Genomic DNA, 9,219 nt, shown 5'->3' with positions numbered 1-9,219 from the left:
GCAGTTGACTCCAGCCTGCAGGCAGTGGCCGGTATCTCTGCCTCTGTATGCCAAGCACCAGCCCACCTGAGAGACTGCAGGACTAAGGAAGCCATGTTTGGCTCCTTGTCCAGAACTTTCCTTAGCTTTCTCAGGCCCTATGTTTGGATATATGAGCCTCCACATTGGACACCATATGTAGCAGGCTTTCGTGGACCACCAGCCCCCAAATCATGATACGGAGATGACATTAATTATGAAGGCTGGGCCTTAGCTTAGGCTTGTTCCACTAGCTCTTATAACTTAACCCATTTATTTTAATCTACATTGTGTTGTGTGGCTCATGACCTCATCTCTCCTTATTGCTTATGCTGCCTCCTCTGTGTCTGGCTGGCAACTCCCCCTTCTTTTTCCCAGAGTTCTCTCTCTCTACCCGGAAGTCCTGCCTATACCTCCTGCCTAGCTATTGGCCATTCGGCTTTTTATTACATCAACCACAGCAACACCTTTTCACACAGTGTGCAAATGTCCCACAGTAGTGGACACTGTCCTAGATTGGTATCTGTTGCTGTGATAAATACCATGGCCAAAAATCGACTTGGGAAGGAAAGAGCTCATTACATCTTACAGGCTAGAGTCTGTCATGGAGTAACGCCAGGGCAGGAACATAAGGGCAGGAACCGAAGCAGAACCATGAAAAAGTGCTGTTTACTGGTTTATCCATCTGCTGGCTGGCTTGGAACTCACTCTGTAGCCCAGGCTAGCCTCAAACTCACAGAGATTCTCCTGCCTCTGCCTCCCAAGGGGTGGGACTCAGCTTAAATTTTTATACAGCCCAGGACCACCTGCCCCACGGGTGGTACTGCCCACAGTGGGCTGGTCACTCCCACAGCAATCATCAAAGAAAGAAAATGCCCCACAGACTTGCCTACAGGCCAATCTGATGGAGGAATTCCTTCAATTGAGGTTCCTCTTCCCAGACGACTCTGGTTTGTGTCAAAAACTGCAGAGACATTGAGAAAGACAGCCAGGCCTGACGGTTCATGCCTGTAATGCCAGCACGTGGGAGCCTTGCATATCTGGAATTCAGTGTTTTCCTTTTCTACATAAAGAATATTGAGTTGGAGGCCAACGAGGCTACATGAGACCCCCTCTTAAAACATAAGAAGGTACCTGGTCATCGAAGGCCACCAGGCCCATCAAGAGCATCCTAGGGGGTCCAAATTAGAATGTGGCAACCAGAGGACACAGTTGTTCGTGCTAAAAACCCTTCACAGGGAGAATAATTTCTACCCCTCCTAAGGTCCAATGGCAAACCAAGAAACCCACCGAAGTTCACCCTGGGGAGCCAATGTGCCAATGTTTGTTGGGCTTCCTTACAGAGCAGAAGCGAGGGGTTTCCCACAGGGGTGTGTGTGTGCCCCCTCCCAACAGGCTGCACCTGGAAGCTTTTACCCAGCAGTGATGAGGGCTTCCCCAGCTCCCCCAGTCTTCCTGGCTGACATACTGGAGCTCCTCCCCTAGGCCAAGTGGGCGTTAGGACAGAATCGCACAGGACGGTGGTAGGGAGGGACTGGATACTCAGGTGACAGTCCCAAGGCCCTCCCACCCTTCTGTGAGAGGATGGACACGGGCCACCGAGCCCAGCTAGGATAGCCATTTGCAATGGGGTGCAGTGCTGTAAGCCCGAAGTCACTTGTCTCCCAGGACAGCACTCTCCACGTCCCCCCCCCCCCTTCCCCAGCTCTTACATTCCTTCCCACTTCTTCTGCACGGGTCCCAAAGCCCTGGAGGGGATGACATAAATGTCTGACTAGGCTCCAATTCAACCGGGATACGGAACCCTCGTGTCCTTCATCATGCCTGTCTCCAGAACACGGCTGTTGGCAAGTCTTGGGGTTGTTTTTCCCCCTCTATTACAAGACTCAAATGAGGAACTGGATAAAAACAGATGGGAAAACGTCCCTCGGGACATGGGTAATAGCCTATGATTGTAAACACACATGTGGGCAGCATTTTAGCTGGTACAGCATTCACCAGTCAATAGCAGTGACGTCTCCACTGGAACCTGTGACTCCCTGGGCACAGGGTTTGGCCTAATTTCCCTATGCCGGATCTAATTTACCTCCTGGGGCGCGAGCCTTAGGTCCAATCAGAAAGCTGGTTCCATCCATAGCTGCTCACACCACCATGTCACTAGCCGGCACTTCCCCTGGGAAGAGTGCAGGACCCACAGCTGGATATATCTTTAGGCCTTAATTCTTTTTTTAATATTTTTAATATATATATTTAATATTTTTAACGATTTATTTATTTATTTATTTATTTATTTATTTATTTATTTATTTATTATATATACAGTGTTCTGCTTGCATGTATGCTTACACACCAGTAGAGGGCATCAGATCTCATTATAGATGGTTGTGAGCCACCATGTGGTTGCTGGGAACTGAACTCATAACCTCTGGAAGACCAGCCAGTTAGGCCTTACTTAATTCTTCCCCAACATAATTCATAGCCACCTCTGGCACTACAGGAGTTAGCTCACTGGTCGGGGACACTTGGGGCCCATCCAAGATTTACTTCTTAGTCCGGTGACCTCAACATCAGGGCCTTGCCATCAGCTCCGGAACACAACCAACAACTGTGACCGTGGCCTTTGTTGTCTTAGTGGCCTAGGGCTTCTGTAACCAACAACTCTCCTCGGAGAGACCCGCCTCCTGGCACTGAGATTCCCCCAAACCACTTTATGACCTCTGGGGACACCTGTGCTGACCTTCCGAGTACTCACAGTGACAGGTGCACATTTTTTGTGACTTCCCCAGTCACAGCCATAAATCTCCCAAGAGTTCCACTTCACCCTGCTTTGCAGCCCTGGAGAACTGCTCCCCCACGCTCGCGTCTTCAGGTGTGCGCATGCGTCTCTTAACTCAGTCTCCAAACAGACAAAACTCTCTAGAGATGAGCATTATACTACCTGGACCCTCTTCACCTTTTGCCCTCCCCCTCAAAAAACAAAACAAACAAACAAAAAACCCCAAACAGGCCATCCCCTGAATGTCTCCTTCTCCTTTATCCAGTTCAGCCGCTAAGTGGGGAAGCCGGCGCGGAAGCGGCCAGCCTCGTGTCCCTTTCTGCAATCCCTCCCTTACAGGAGCTGCATGCTCCCTCGGGGATGCCCCTCCATAGGTCGCTGATTATAACCCATAGCAGCATCCAGGTCGTCTCTAGATGCTTGCTGACACCTCGGCCCTGATGCATTTCTCCCAGGCCCCCAGGGCTGGTAATAGCTGCGCTAGACCTTCAGCCATTTAAAAACAACCCGCACTTCCGGGGTCCCCACCCATCAGGCAGGGGAGCCCCTCCACACCACCTGGAAGATGACTGCCAACCCTGGACTTCCCCGACCAACAGCCCCTGCCCCGGTGGGCACACCTTAGCTACATGTTTCACTACTCAACCCTGTCCATGTCCCTGCCACTGGCTCCCACAAACCCTGTAGGGACAAATCCCCATGTCAAGATTTCCTCGGCAACCAAGGCATCGCCCCCTCCCCCACCCTGACTGGACTTAATGTCTCATTCTCTGTGTCAGGGACAACACACCTTTGCTCTTCCCAAACACCTCCTCAGTTGTTCCCATTCTGATGTCTACACCAAGTGTTACTAAAATCTCTTCCCCGGGGGAGACATAAGCAGTGTCTGCCTTCTCCTAAGGTCCCAGTCACCAACTGAGGCATGATTCCACCGAAGTTCATTCTGTGAGCCGGTGCGTTTGTTGAGCCTCATTAAAGAGCACAGGTGAGGGTCGTTTATAGGGTGTGGTTGTCTAAAACAGACCACACTGGAAAGTCTTTACCCAGCATCCATTAGGTCAGTCGAACCCAGCCTGGATGATCCTTTGCAAGGGGGCACAGCTGAATGTACCAAGATGGCGGCTGTTTGGTTCAGGGGACAGTGCTGTGCAATAGTGTTCGACTCCAGATAGGAACGGAGGTGAGTGGCTTAGGGGTCTCCTCTGACCATGATGTTGGGGGCATGTAAGTCAGCTGAGGTGTGTAATGTTCCCTCTCCCAGACAGGGTCTCACTATGTAGCTCTGGCTGCCCTGGAACTCACAATGCAGTGAGCTCACAGAGCTCTACCTGTCTTGCCTCTGGAGTGCTGGGATTAAAGGCATTTGCCGCCGAGCCTGGCTTTCAAAACTCTTTTACTTATTTAATGAGTTGTTTGTTTACAGGCAGTTTCACATTCTGAAGCCCAGGCTGCCCTGGTACTCTCTATATAACCCAGATGGCCTCTAACCCACGGCACCCTCCTGCCCCAGCCTTCTGAGAGCTGGGGTCACAGCTCTCTGGGGCTGTGAGGATGAAGGGATGTTTTCAGAAAAGTCCCCGAAGGAAGAGAGACAAGCTCCCCAGAGTGTGGGTGGCACCACTGCATAGGCTGGGGGCTGGGAATTCAGGGAACACAAAGGGAGCCGAGCCCTAGCATTAGCCAGACACAATGGCCGGCTGCCTCACACTCCTACCATGACCATGCCTTCCCTGCCACGACGGCAGGGGCCTCAAATTGTGGACAAAAACAGACTCTTACGTTGCTTCCGTCAGGTGGTGTCCCAGCAGTGGGGAAGGACCAGTCCACCCACTTTAGTGCCCTGCAGCCAGAATAGGGGTTGGCAAACCCTAACCCAGACACGTGGCCTGTGAGTTCAGAAGGGTTTTTAGCATTTTCAGATGGTTGAAGATAAAATAAGTCATCCCAAGCGAAGCCAGGTCCACCCTGCGCCCAACCATGCCTGTGTGCTAAGGGCTTGTTTGCTGCAGGAGAGCTAGGCTGGAAAAATCTCAAAGCCTAAAATATTTGCTGAGCAGGGCTGGCAGCGCTGTGTGGTTATTCAACCACAGCCTCTACACCACATTGAGGGCACGGGAAAGAAAGGAGAAGGAAAAAAGTTAAAATAGGGAAATTTACACATGACACATCCAGAAAAGAACCAATTTATTACGATCAGCAGGGTCCACAGCGCTCTCCACTCCCTCTCCAGGGAATGAATCTCAGTGACATAGGACGATAAGACCCCAATGACGCTGACCAAAAAAAAAAAATCATTTCTATTTTATGTGTGTGCCTAATGTCCCAAGAAGTCAGAAGAGGGTGTCCAGTCCCTTGGAACTAGAGTTACAGACAGTTATGAGCCACCAAACTCAGGAACCAAACTGGGAACAAAAACTTGAACCTGGGGTCTTCTGCACAAGCAACCAGTGCTCTTAAATGCTGAGCCATGTCTCCCATGAAGCTGGTTTTTAAGTGGAAGGAGGTTAGTGTGTGTGTGTGTGTGTGTGTGTGTGTGTGTGTGTGTGTGTGTGTGTGAGAGAGAGAGAGAGAGAGAGAGAGAGAGAGAGAGAGAGAGAGAGAGAGAGAGACTGATTTCAAACCTAGAGTTTAATGCAGGCCAGGCAAGGGCTCTACTCCTCAGCTTCATTCCAGCCTCTAAGACTTCTTTTTGTTCCCTGTGGAAGCTGGAAGGTCTCCTTGGAAGATGGGCAAAATAGAGGGCCATTCAAGAGGGCAGGAGGAAGTGGAGCACTCAGACCGTGGTAGGAGCTGGAAAAGGCCCTGGTTCCTCAGCTTCAGCAGAAAGGATGAGGCCTGGGTGGGGCCTGCAACTTTGACAACCCTGCCAAGCCTCTGCAACCCTGAGGTTGTATCCTGGGAGGGATGAACAAAGGACAGGTCAGGAAGCCCCCTGCATGTTTCCCAAACTGAAAGCCACAAAGAAACAGAGTACACACTTCTGTTCCACACATAGGGATCATCAAAACTGAACATGAGCTATTAAAAAAACAAAACAAACAACAACAAAAAGCTAGGACCAGGGCATGCACTCTGGGGCACCGGAGGAGCTGGCAGTTGGAGAGGGACCGGCCCTTTGCTGCCTGGCCAGTGTGTACAGGACTTTGCCTCCTGATGGTTTAAGGAGCTGGAAGGTGAGATTCTGCACTCCTGGAGAAGGTCAGATAAAGGAGCCTCCCAAGGCATGTGAGGACTTCAGGACCCCCTCAGAATCAATCTCAATCCTTTTCTTTAATAAAAGAGCATGTATCTTCAGTCCTCACCTCCCAGGCAACCTCAGTGATTCTAGTCCATTAAAGGACCCTGAGCTGGCAGGTCTGTGCTGGCCCACACCTTTAATCCCAGCACTCAGGGAGGCAGAGTCAGGTGGATCTCTGTGAGTTCGAGGCCAGCCTGGTCTACAAAGTGAGTTCCAGGACAGCCAGAGCTACACAGAGAAACTCTGTCTCGAAAAAACAAAAAAACAAAACAAAAAGAACCCTGAGCTGTTCCTAGAGAAACACTAATCACAAGCACCGTGTGGCGTGCGCTGCACCTGGCCCTGGTTATAAACCAGGGCTGCGGACCTGATTGTGAACTGCTGCTGGGTGGGAACCACAAACCACCCAGAGGGCAAGAGGGAAATCAGATCTGGCAGAAGCTGGGACCATTCTCCCCTCCCAGACGTTAATCCTGAGAGGGCAGAGAAAAGCTGCCCAGGACAAAGGCGTTTACAAGGGCCTTATTTATAACCGACCTGGGGAGGGAGGCCAGCCAAGCCTATCACGCGGGCCGCTCGTAAATCCAGGCACCATGCCGCAGCCGCAGCCGAGCGTGGCAGTTGCCTTCCTCGCAATCCACCGCGCAGGCTTCGGTAGCTCGGGTGTGTGGGGGCGGGGGGGGGGGGGGGAGGTGGCATGGGGGTGAGCCATGAACCTACCATCCGAGCTGACTGTGGAACTTTCGGTGACTTCATTCATCTTCGTCTTTGGCCCTCCAGCATCTGGCAAGAGAAGAGGAATCCATCGGTGAAGATGTTGGAAAAGCTTCCTGGGGCATCATGGTGATTCTTCCAAAACCAGGAGTTTGGACGGGAGCCGGTAACGCAGAAACATATGTAGGCAGAAACACATTCGGACCATCCAGCCGAGGCTCCGGCGCTGCTGTCCTCTGGGGACATTCTCTCCTCTCCCTTACGGTGGGGCCTGAACTTCTGGGAGTACGATTGAGGTGATTGATCTGGCTCTGGGCAAATGTACTCAGGGCATTTTTTCCAGGCAGAGCTTGAGTGGTAAGACGGCTCCTGGGACGGCCTTGGGTAAGTTTAAACACTCCGGGCCATAGTTGTCCACCAGCTCTGTGTGGAGGGGGCTCTGGACTCACACGGACTTGAGGTCCAGACACTGTCCCCCACTTCACCTGCCAGGGCGGGCTCAGAACTGGGCAGGGCGGCATCCTCTCCCACCACATCCCACACGGGAGGCCGCCTGGGTACCATCTCACGACCCAGGGCCTAGACACCAGGAGGGCGACACCCCTGGGGGCCCCACTGCGGCCTGCAGCCCTGCTCTGTGAAATGAGTGGCCTGGCTGTGGACGCAAAGGCTCACCAGGCAGCTAGCTGCACAGGGACGAGGGGGACTTGGGAGTGGGCCCCTGTCCCCTGTGCCGGTGGAAGTCAACACAAACCTCAACCAGACCTGCTCTGTCTGATGAAGGGGCGCCGCTACAGGCCCGCTGGATGCCCACGTGAGGGCCGCGTCCACGCAAGCCGACCAGGGAAAATGTGTGAGCGGCCCGGTCAGGTCAGTGCGGTGGAATGTAGCTCGGTCGTTATGGAGTGGTTTTGCACTTCCTTACCCTTCGTTTCCCGAGGGTGCCTCAGCGATGCGAGAGCGGTGCAGCCCTCGCTGGCCTCTAAGAGCCCTGCACAGCCCGCCTTACGCTGCACGTGGCAGGGACCCGGGTGGATAGCTGCTCTGACCTCCCCAGGGGAGCAGGGTGGTTTGCAGGGGGTTCACACGTGAGGGCGGGTGTTCCTGGCAGATCAGCGAGGACGCGTGGGCACCAACTAGGGCAGCGGGCACATTCGGGCAGGGCTGCGGCCCGGCCGCCAGGGGGCGCGCCACACACACCTTCTCCACTTCCCCTAGGCTGGGAGCCTCCTGCCCTGCTGAGGGTCCAGAGCCCCTCCCCATGAGACACAGAGCCCGCGGCCTCATTAGCAGTGTAGTTTGTCACCGAAAGGAGTTGCCACACTCCCGGGGTATCTCCGTGGCTGATTCCTAGTTGTCTCTAAGAATCCATTTCCCAGCTTCCCGTGAAATCCTGGCTGTCCTCTGGGGTCCCCAACTCCTGCTTATTCTCTGGAGTTAGACTCCTGGGGACAAGGGACAGCAAACATCTTTAACCACAAAGACCAGGCAAGTGCCACAGCCTAGGGATGGCAGAGGACGAGCTTGTAGCCTCACCAGTCACCCCAACAGCTAACGGGCCTACCGTGAAGACTTTCTGCCTTGCGTTTCCCAGCCCATGCACAGAACAATCCCGGAAACAGCTACACATGGCTCCACGGAGGTTCACAACAGGCAGACGCTACCACACCAGGGTGGGTAGGCGACCCGCACTGCTGCTCTTTCTAGAGCTTGGCCTGTGCACAAAGATGCCATTTCCCAAACTTACAGCCCAGGCCCAGAGATAAACAGGCCGCTATTCCCCCAGTAAGCAATTTGCTCTTGGTTTTGTTTGGGGGGGTTTCTGCTGCTGCGACCTGCCAGCTGGGAGTCCTCAGGGAGGAGGACCCGAGGGACACACCTGCTGTGGAGAGGACCGACTGAGGTCAGCATGGGTGGGTGGCCACGTTTCCAGCCAGCAGACCTGCTCCAAGCCCTTGGCTGATCAGTTTCTCAAGTCATTTGTAGACCTCTTCCCTCCCAGGCTTTGGAGTGAAATCTCTTCCCTGCCCTGGCTCCCCTTCGGACTTCCTGGTCTGCCCCCTCCTCCTGGTCCAGGGGAAGATGTGGGTTCTGAGCTTGCTCCCTTTTGGACTTCCTGGTCTGCCCCCTCCTCCTGGTCCAGGGGAAGATGTTGGCTCTGAGTTGGCCCAGCTGGAACTTTTAGGAATGAGTGGCATCCCAGCTAACTGCAGTTGAGGCAGGGCTCTGCCAGGCCTCCTGAGGTCTTCAGAGCTGACTGTACCACTTCCTGGAGGGATGAGCTGGAGCTGCCCTAGGGCAGCTGCCGCCTCCACAGCCTTAGGTGGGCAAGTCTGTTGCCCCCAAGAGGGAAGCACCTGGAAGGAGCCAGGGCTTGCTGCTCAACAGCCAGCCCAGAAAAGAGGTTAAAGAAATTGGCCTCAGTGTCTCACCTTACGGAGGGACTGCTGGGGAGCCTCAGAGCCCTTTGGGT

The sequence above is a fragment of the Peromyscus californicus genome, unplaced genomic scaffold (genome assembly GCF_007827085.1).
Source record: "Peromyscus californicus insignis strain IS unplaced genomic scaffold, ASM782708v3 Scaffold_5__1_contigs__length_169319896, whole genome shotgun sequence".
In the NCBI taxonomy this organism is placed as follows: Eukaryota; Metazoa; Chordata; class Mammalia; order Rodentia; family Cricetidae; genus Peromyscus; species Peromyscus californicus.
The sequence above is the reverse complement of the archived record's forward strand: the minus strand, read 5'-3'. Positions refer to the sequence as shown.